Raw genomic sequence first — 9,548 nt, forward strand, 5'->3', positions numbered from 1 at the left:
GCAAAGTACTTTGGTTGTGTTGTGCAGGTTCCACGTTGGCGCCGGAATCCCTGGTGTTGCGCCGCACTACATTTCGCCACCATCAACCTTCAACGTGCTTCTTGGCTCCTCCTGGTTCGATAAACCTTGGTTTCTTTCTGAGGGAAAACTTGCTACTGTCTGCATCACACCTTCCTCTTGGGGTTCCCAACGGACGTGTGTTAATTGCACGCATCAGTAGGTTTCTTGGCAAGTTGTTCTGGAAGTCGTAAATACAACAACACAGTTAGTTCGGATAATATAGTTACATTGCAGAACCTGGGGGCTCAGTCGGAATTGTTACCTTCATAACTCTTGAGGCGGGTCTCCAGGATCGCAATGGCCTTCTGGCTCTCCGCGTCCCTTGTTTGAAGCATCTCAATTTCTTTCTTCTGCTCCAGCACATGGACGCACAAGTCTTCGTGCAGCTTCCGCGTGTTCTGAGAAGCAGTTAAGAGTTAGACGGAAATTCAAAATTCTGGGGGCTGGACGTGAAGCTAAGATCCTTAGTATGTGAAAATTTTGATTTTCCACTAAGACAAATAGTTAAAGACATTGGCTCATACATGTTACTCAGAAAATGCATAAACCAATTGTAAGAGCAAGATCTATGACTCTTGTTTTGTGTGTTTGATAACAACACTCGAACAATTCTAACCGTGCACAAAGATTATCTTTGATGGATTTGTAGGATTACAGTGCCCTCGCTGAACACACTATGATCGGAAGACTGAAGCGTAGATCTTAGGTTTTCTGGTTTTGTGTGTGTGTCGTGAGGTAACATGGTAGGAGAGGAAAAGAGGAAAAAGTTGTTTAGCCATAGCGGTACTACCGGTACCAGTAGCGGTAGTACCGCTACCCTACTGGTACCGCCCGAGATACCGCTATGAGGATTGCATATGGAAATGTCCCACAGAACCCTTTACGGTACCTTTACGGTACCATGAGCGGTAGTACCGCTTGAGAGCGGTAGTACCGCCCACGGTACCGCTCAAGTACCGTAACGCGTTACGGTCGTACCGCTGTGGTACCACTTCGGTACCGCTTCGAGTCCAGTAAGCTCTGGACCCTGTTGCGGTACCTCGAGCGGTACCGCAAGCGGTAGTACCGCAACATGTCCACGTGGACAAGTTCAGTGGGGATTCGAACTCAGAGCGGTAGTACCGCTTCTGGAAGCGGTAGTACCGCTTAGGCAAAAATAGCAGGTAACGGTTGGATTTGGAGGGACCTATATAAAGGCCCCTTCTTCTCCAGCCAGCCTCAGCTCTTCTCTCTCTCTCTCCTCCATTGTTGCTGAGCTCAAACTTAGTGGATCTCTCTCCCTACCCAATCAATCTTTCCCATACTTTGAGGAGTGGTGGAGGAGACCCCGATCTATCGTTCTACCGAGAGAAATTTCACCAATTCGTGGTAGTCCTTAGTGGATCTTGGTGGTAGAGTTCCTATTGTGGAATCTTGAAAGAAGTGCATCCATGGAGGCTAGCTTGGTGTTGTACTAGCTCCATGGGTTGTTGGGAGCCTCCTTGTGATGTGGAGCTCGCCCCAACCTTGTGAAGGAATCACCGCCTCGACCGGTGCCTTAGTGGATGTAACGGTCCAGGGTAGCACCCCTATTAGATTTGTTTGTTCTTTCTCTTTTAGTGCATCATCATGGCATATGCATCATATCATCTATGTTTTAATAAATAAAATTATTTTATTAAGCCAAACTATTTTGTTTTTCTCTCTCTCCATCTCTGCATTCAAAATTCAAATTTGCTTGAACTATTTTAAAACCAGTTTACAAAACAGTTTGAAAATAAAATTGAAAGAGTTTTTATAAAAACAAACCCTAACCCCCTAACCTGGGCCTCTCTTTCCCTAACCTCTCTTCCCTGGCCTGTTTCCTCTCTTTCCCGGCGGCCCTTTTCTCTCCCCTTCGGCCCAACCCACCTGGCCCGAGTACCCCTTCGCAAGCACTCTATCCCTTCTTTTTCATCCTCGCTGGACAACGACGGGAGGGACGCACGCACATGGCGCTGTCCTCCCTCTGTGACCACAACACCTCAACCACCACCTCCTTTTCCCCTCCCTTTAATCCCCATCCAAGCCAGAGCAAACCCTAGACCATCTCCTCCCTCGCGCCGCCATCTATCTCCTCTTCTCCCCACCTTTCTCTTTTCTCTCTGTGAACGAACGAAGGGAACAGAACCATGGCTACTGCCACCTCCTCGCCATGGCGCCGCCTCTACCGGCCACCCCTCTTCGATCTGAGACCACCGAAAGATGCGCCTCGTCGTCCTCTCCATCTCCGTCCAAGGAATCGACCGGGAACCTCTCCAACCGTCGCCACGTTCGCCGATTCCTTCTCCGGTCGGCGATGCTCTTCTTCAAATTCCGGCCACTCCGGCGAGCCCCTGGTCTCCGTATCGCCGCCATCAGGTTCTCCGCATTCAGGCGCACCCTCGACTCCATCTTCCTCGTCTCCGTTCGCTTCCAGCCGTCGAGTTCGTCTCCGACCAGGGCTGCCAGTCATGGCCTCCATGCCCAAGCTCTGGTTCGTCTGCTTCAAAGGAAGGTGATTCCCGTTTTGTTTAACATCCGAACCAGTAGCTTACTGGTTCGTTCCTTGTTCTGTTCCCAGCAGACCCAAGTTCAAATCTCCTCCCCTGTGAATTAAATCCATCCTTTTTTGTCTTGTTTTCTCCAGATCTTGAGTTCAGAGATGCTTCACTTAACACGTGAGACCATCCGATTCAACAACAACAGCCAGCTCTTCTGGTTCGTGCCCCTGCAATACATCTACAGATCTTGTGTTCAAATCCCTACATAGGCCATTAATCCTTCTTTTTGATTTCCATGTTTGCTGGACCAGATCTTGCACACTGATGGGCCTCGTCCCAGACTTTCTCTGTGCGGCCCATTCCCGCGCGTCCAGCAACTTCCTGCCGCCTACGCGGCTTCGGCCCAAATTCTCTCCGACGCAGCAGCATCCCAGTTCCGGCCCAGGACAACGCAGGTCCATCCCAGACCACCCCCTGCTTGTTTCTTTTTCTTTTGCAAATCTTGTAAAAATAATATCTTTTAAAGTATAACTCCAAATGCAAAGTGTTATATATGAAAGTTGCTCAGAAAAACGCAAGGAACATGAATATGCCATCCATTCATCTGTTTGCATCTCGCATCATGTCTCGCGTTGCTAGTTATGCATGATCACCTAACATATATGCGGAGTATTTCGGATATCAACCTAAGGTTTTCCCCGCTCCGTTTAATATTGATGTAGCTCACCCCTGCTATGTTTGCTATGCTAATCCACCCTTAAATTTGACGGTAGAAAATGCAACTCCAACCTAAATTGTGTGCCCGGGGTTCCGACTCCGATTAATATGGATAAGTTGCATCACCGCATCATGTTTGCCATGCCATGCATATCATATCATGATCATGCTGATTCTTCTTCCGTAGTAGTAAGATTTGCATCCGTTGCTTGTTCCAGCATTTGCTTCTTCCCGGATAGGATCACGAAGTGGTGCGGTGAGATACGCCAAGTTCTCCGGATGTCCCTCGGCAAGCTTTAACAGGCAAGCATTTTCCCCTATACTTCTGCCCCTGCAGAAGTCGCTCACCTATTTTATTTTGCCTTCTCCCTCATGCTAGCTTTAAGTTGCGTTCTTGTCACGTGTCCCTTCCACCTGTTACCTCAAGCAGCCCATATTGCCTCCACCAACCTCCTACAGCTGTTGTTTGGTTATCGGGTCTGCCTTGCGAGTCGTAGTGCATGCTAGTGCTGTTTATATCGTTTTACCGTTATGCTATCTTATCGGGTTATCTGTTAGGGAATCATGACACATGGTTTATGGTTATATATGTTGAGGATATCATGGTTACTTGTTAATAATTGTAAGCGGAGGCATCGGTGGGTCAGCTGCTCGTTTTGTGACGGCTCACTTGTGTTTCCTAAATATCCTAGGACCCCGAGTTCTTGTTATCTGTTTCGAGACTGAGCGCTCTAATCACACGTGGGTATGTTTCTGGGTCTCCCCTCGACCACTGCCGGAATCTACAGCTTTGTCCAGTGGCCACGACTAGTTTCGTAATGCTTTACCATTTGTTGTTTGCGTGCATGCCAGCATGTTACTTATTTATTTTGGGAAGCCCAGTGAGCCTTGTATCCCTTGTTTCTGGTATGCACGTATAGGTTTGCGGCCTGAGCGTTTATCGCATGCTGAAGCGGGTCATTCGCCCCTGTGTGTGTTTTGACCCTCGGAAGCCGTGCACGCAATAGCTAGGTCCGTTTCGGAGATACGGCCGGACTTCGATTCGGGTTCAACTTGGTTAGGTGGCTTCCTGGACATTGTTGTCGTGAAGGAGAGTGCGAGTCGTTATATCCACCTGTCGCAAGTGGGTTGATCGTGCGTGTGGGCACATTTGGGCACCCCTGCAGGGTAAAATCTTATCGATAAGCCGCGTCCGCGGTTATGGACGACTTGGAGCTGTATGACTCGACCATAGATAACTTACACCTGCTGTTTCAATCATAATAACTTGTGTAGTAAGTTAGCACAACTTCAATAATAAATGGTTAAAACTTGACAACCGTGTGAGTGCCTTTGTAAGTACCTCCTGGCGAGGGGGAACACATCGGCTGTGTTATGTTTGCAGAGTATAGAACTGTTAGTTTATGCGCTTTCTCACCTTCTCTGATAGACGAATGTTGTAGAGTGTCTCTATAGGTTTTGTAGTGCTTGCGCGCTGCCGCTTAACCCCACAATATTGCCTATGACGTTCCTCTTGCGTCCTCTAAGTCCCCTGCGTGCCTCAAGTACAAAGGACGACTGGTTGACGAATGCTTATACGTCTTGAAGTCTTGTTAAGTACGAACCCGTACTTATTGCTGCTTCTACGGGACATAACCGGGCAGGTACGAAGATCGGTACGATGAAGAACGACGCTAGCAAGGTTACCCTTCCGGCTTGGCCTGGGCAGGGTTATGGACGCCATTTGATTATCTTCAGGACTCTTAGTCCAATTTGTATCTTGTCCGTACTCGGATGTATTTGATCTTCTGTATGATTTGGATCTTTGTATGTATCTATTTGTATCTTGACTCGTTGGAGTCGTTGTTGTAATATATATGTCTCTTGTGGGCTCTACTGTAATCCTGTTGTAATGATTACTACTCGTGATTGATTCCACCCGCATCGCGTGCATGCTTCGGCGTGTACGAGGCGCTTGGTGGTGCGTCTCCTAGAATCGATATCGTGCGGATTTCGGCGGATTCGCTGGGATCCTCATGGTACCGGTTTTGGGGCGTCACAAGTTGGTATCAGAGCATCAGGTTGACGATACCCCACTGGTCCAGCCTGTAGGATAACCTTGCCAACAGTCGTTGAGTTTAGAGTGTCAAAAAACTATTTTTCTAAAATTCGTTGGATAGTTCTGATTAGCTCTAATTTTTCTCCTTATCTATTTTCTTTCTCCTCTTACCTTTGCGAGTTTTGATTCTTCTCTTATCTGCTTCTCCGAGTCTTAGGTTCCGACGTGGGTTGGACGATCTTTGCCCCTCACCTATTAGGTCCGATCTTCAGAGGATCCCGATCGAAGCGCATCATCAACAGCTGAACAACGACTTCTTGTTAGTGGTGTCGACCAAACAGCAAGGAGCAAGAATTCTTGTTAGTGGTGTCGAGGAGATCGACACGTCGCCAGAAGATCCGATAGTCCACCTCTCTTCCCCGTACCTGGACGTGGGATCTCGGGGCGCGATCCCTTGTTAGTGGTGTCGATTGTAACGGTCCAGGGTAGCACCCCTATTAGATTTGTTTGTTCTTTCTCTTTTAGTGCATCATCATGGCATATGCATCATATCATCTATGTTTTAATAAATAAAATTATTTTATTAAGCCAAACTATTTTGTTTTTCTCTCTCTCCATCTCTGCATTCAAAATTCAAATTTGCTTGAACTATTTTAAAACCAGTTTACAAAACAGTTTGAAAATAAAATTGAAAGAGTTTTTATAAAAACAAACCCTAACCCCCTAACCTGGGCCTCTCTTTCCCTAACCTCTCTTCCCTGGCCTGTTTCCTCTCTTTCCCGGCGGCCCTTTTCTCTCCCCTTCGGCCCAACCCACCTGGCCCGAGTACCCCTTCGCAAGCACTCTATCCCTTCTTTTTCATCCTCGCTGGACAACGACGGGAGGGACGCACGCACATGGCGCTGTCCTCCCTCTGTGACCACAACACCTCAACCACCACCTCCTTTTCCCCTCCCTTTAATCCCCATCCAAGCCAGAGCAAACCCTAGACCATCTCCTCCCTCGCGCCGCCATCTATCTCCTCTTCTCCCCACCTTTCTCTTTTCTCTCTGTGAACGAACGAAGGGAACAGAACCATGGCTACTGCCACCTCCTCGCCATGGCGCCGCCTCTACCGGCCACCCCTCTTCGATCTGAGACCACCGAAAGATGCGCCTCGTCGTCCTCTCCATCTCCGTCCAAGGAATCGACCGGGAACCTCTCCAACCGTCGCCACGTTCGCCGATTCCTTCTCCGGTCGGCGATGCTCTTCTTCAAATTCCGGCCACTCCGGCGAGCCCCTGGTCTCCGTATCGCCGCCATCAGGTTCTCCGCATTCAGGCGCACCCTCGACTCCATCTTCCTCGTCTCCGTTCGCTTCCAGCCGTCGAGTTCGTCTCCGACCAGGGCTGCCAGTCATGGCCTCCATGCCCAAGCTCTGGTTCGTCTGCTTCAAAGGAAGGTGATTCCCGTTTTGTTTAACATCCGAACCGGTAGCTTGCGGTTCGTTCCTTGTTCTGTTCCCAGCAGACCCAAGTTCAAATCTCCTCCCCTGTGAATTAAATCCATCCTTTTTTGTCTTGTTTTCTCCAGATCTTGAGTTCAGAGATGCTTCACTTAACACGTGAGACCATCCGATTCAACAACAACAGCCAGCTCTTCTGGTTCGTGCCCACTGCAATACATCTACGAGATCTTGTGTTCAAATCCCTACATAGGCCATTAATCCTTCTTTTTGATTTCCATGTTTGCTGGACCAGATCTTGCACACTGATGGGCCTCGTCCCAGACTTTCTCTGTGCGGCCCATTCCCGCGCGTCCAGCAACTTCCTGCCGCCTACGCGGCTTCGGCCCAAATTCTCTCCGACGCAGCAGCATCCCAGTTCCGGCCCAGGACAACGCAGGTCCATCCCAGACCACCCCCTGCTTGTTTCTTTTTCTTTTGCAAATCTTGTAAAAATAATATCTTTTAAAGTATAACTCCAAATGCAAAGTGTTATATATGAAAGTTGCTCAGAAAAACGCAAGGAACATGAATATGCCATCCATTCATCTGTTTGCATCTCGCATCATGTCTCGCGTTGCTAGTTATGCATGATCACCTAACATATATGCGGAGTATTTCGGATATCAACCTAAGGTTTTCCCCGCTCCGTTTAATATTGATGTAGCTCACCCCTGCTATGTTTGCTATGCTAATCCACCCTTAAATTTGACGGTAGAAAATGCAACTCCAACCTAAATTGTGTGCCCGGGGTTCCGACTCCGATTAATATGGATAAGTTGCATCACCGCATCATGTTTGCCATGCCATGCATATCATATCATGATCATGCTGATTCTTCTTCCGTAGTAGTAAGATTTGCATCCGTTGCTTGTTCCAGCATTTGCTTCTTCCCGGATAGGATCACGAAGTGGTGCGGTGAGATACGCCAAGTTCTCCGGATGTCCCTCGGCAAGCTTTAACAGGCAAGCATTTTCCCCTATACTTCTGCCCCTGCAGAAGTCGCTCACCTATTTTATTTTGCCTTCTCCCTCATGCTAGCTTTAAGTTGCGTTCTTGTCACGTGTCCCTTCCACCTGTTACCTCAAGCAGCCCATATTGCCTCCACCAACCTCCTACAGCTGTTGTTTGGTTATCGGGTCTGCCTTGCGAGTCGTAGTGCATGCTAGTGCTGTTTATATCGTTTTACCGTTATGCTATCTTATCGGGTTATCTGTTAGGGAATCATGACACATGGTTTATGGTTATATATGTTGAGGATATCATGGTTACTTGTTAATAATTGTAAGCGGAGGCATCGGTGGGTCAGCTGCTCGTTTTGTGACGGCTCACTTGTGTTTCCTAAATATCCTAGGACCCCGAGTTCTTGTTATCTGTTTCGAGACTGAGCGCTCTAATCACACGTGGGTATGTTTCTGGGTCTCCCCTCGACCACTGCCGGAATCTACAGCTTTGTCCAGTGGCCACGACTAGTTTCGTAATGCTTTACCATTTTTTGTTTGCGTGCATGCCAGCATGTTACTTATTTATTTTGGGAAGCCCAGTGAGCCTTGTATCCCTTGTTTCTGGTATGCACGTATAGGTTTGCGGCCTGAGCGTTTATCGCATGCTGAAGCGGGTCATTCGCCCCTGTGTGTGTTTTGACCCTCGGAAGCCGTGCACGCAATAGCTAGGTCCGTCTCGGAGATACGGCCGGACTTCGATTCGGGTTCAACTTGGTTAGGTGGCTTCCTGGACATTGTTGTCGTGAAGGAGAGTGCGAGTCGTTATATCCACCTGTCGCAAGTGGGTTGATCGTGCGTGTGGGCACATTTGGGCACCCCTGCAGGGTAAAATCTTATCGATAAGCCGCGTCCGCGGTTATGGACGACTTGGAGCTGTATGACTCGACCATAGATAACTTACACCTGCTGTTTCAATCATAATAACTTGTGTAGTAAGTTAGCACAACTTCAATAATAAATGGTTAAAACTTGACAACCGTGTGAGTGCCTTTGTAAGTACCTCCTGGCGAGGGGGGAACACATCGGCTGTGTTATGTTTGCAGAGTATAGAACTGTTAGTTTATGCGCTTTCTCACCTTCTCTGATAGATGAATGTTGTAGAGTGTCTCTATAGGTTTTGTAGTGCTTGCGCGCTGCCGCTTAACCCCACCATATTGCCTATGACGTTCCTCTTGCGTCCTCTAAGTCCCCTGCGTGCCTCAAGTACAAAGGACGACTGGTTGACGTATGCTTATACGTCTTGAAGTCTTGTTAAGTACGAACCCGTACTTATTGCTGCTTCTACGGGACATAACCGGGCAGGTACGAAGATCGGTACGATGAAGAACGACGCTAGCAAGGTTACCCTTCCGGCTTGGCCTGGGCAGGGTTATGGACGCCATTTGATTATCTTCAGGACTCTTAGTCCAATTTGTATCTTGTCCGTACTCGGATGTATTTGATCTTCTGTATGATTTGGATCTTTGTATGTATCTATTTGTATCTTGACTCGTTGGAGTCGTTGTTGTAATATATATGTCTCTTGTGGGCTCTATTGTAATCCTGTTGTAATGATTACTACTCGTGATTGATTCCACCCGCATCGCGTGCATGCTTCGGCGTGTACGAGGCGCTTGGTGGTGCGTCTCCTAGAATCGATATCGTGCGGATTTCGGCGGATTCGCTGGGATCCTCATGGTACCGGTTTTGGGGCGTCACAGTGGAGAAGGGGGAGCACCTTCGTGGAGCTCTCTCGAGGAAGAAGG

The 9,548-nt window shown here is 48.2% G+C and overlaps 1 long non-coding RNA gene across 3 annotated transcripts; it reads left to right on the forward strand.

Moving 5' to 3' along the window:
* Nucleotides 1-1,628: 1,628 nt before the first annotated feature.
* On the forward strand, nucleotides 1,629-9,343 carry LOC127332141 (uncharacterized). Of its 3 annotated transcripts, none has more exons than XR_011743563.1 (8): nucleotides 1,629-2,575; nucleotides 2,708-2,778; nucleotides 2,873-3,016; nucleotides 3,497-6,757; nucleotides 6,889-6,959; nucleotides 7,056-7,199; nucleotides 7,680-7,764; nucleotides 9,106-9,343. It is a non-coding gene; the product is annotated as an uncharacterized lncRNA (long non-coding RNA). The 3 variants fall into 3 exon arrangements; XR_011743564.1 differs by lacking the exon at nucleotides 9,106-9,343 and having other exon boundaries at nucleotides 1,631-2,575; nucleotides 3,497-3,581; nucleotides 4,922-6,757; nucleotides 7,680-8,046; XR_007870221.2 differs by lacking the exon at nucleotides 9,106-9,343 and having other exon boundaries at nucleotides 7,680-8,046.
* The last annotated feature ends 205 nt before the right edge of the window (nucleotides 9,344-9,548 follow it).

The sequence above is a fragment of the Lolium perenne genome, chromosome 4, assembly GCF_019359855.2.
Source record: "Lolium perenne isolate Kyuss_39 chromosome 4, Kyuss_2.0, whole genome shotgun sequence".
NCBI classification, from domain to species: Eukaryota; Viridiplantae; Streptophyta; class Magnoliopsida; order Poales; family Poaceae; genus Lolium; species Lolium perenne.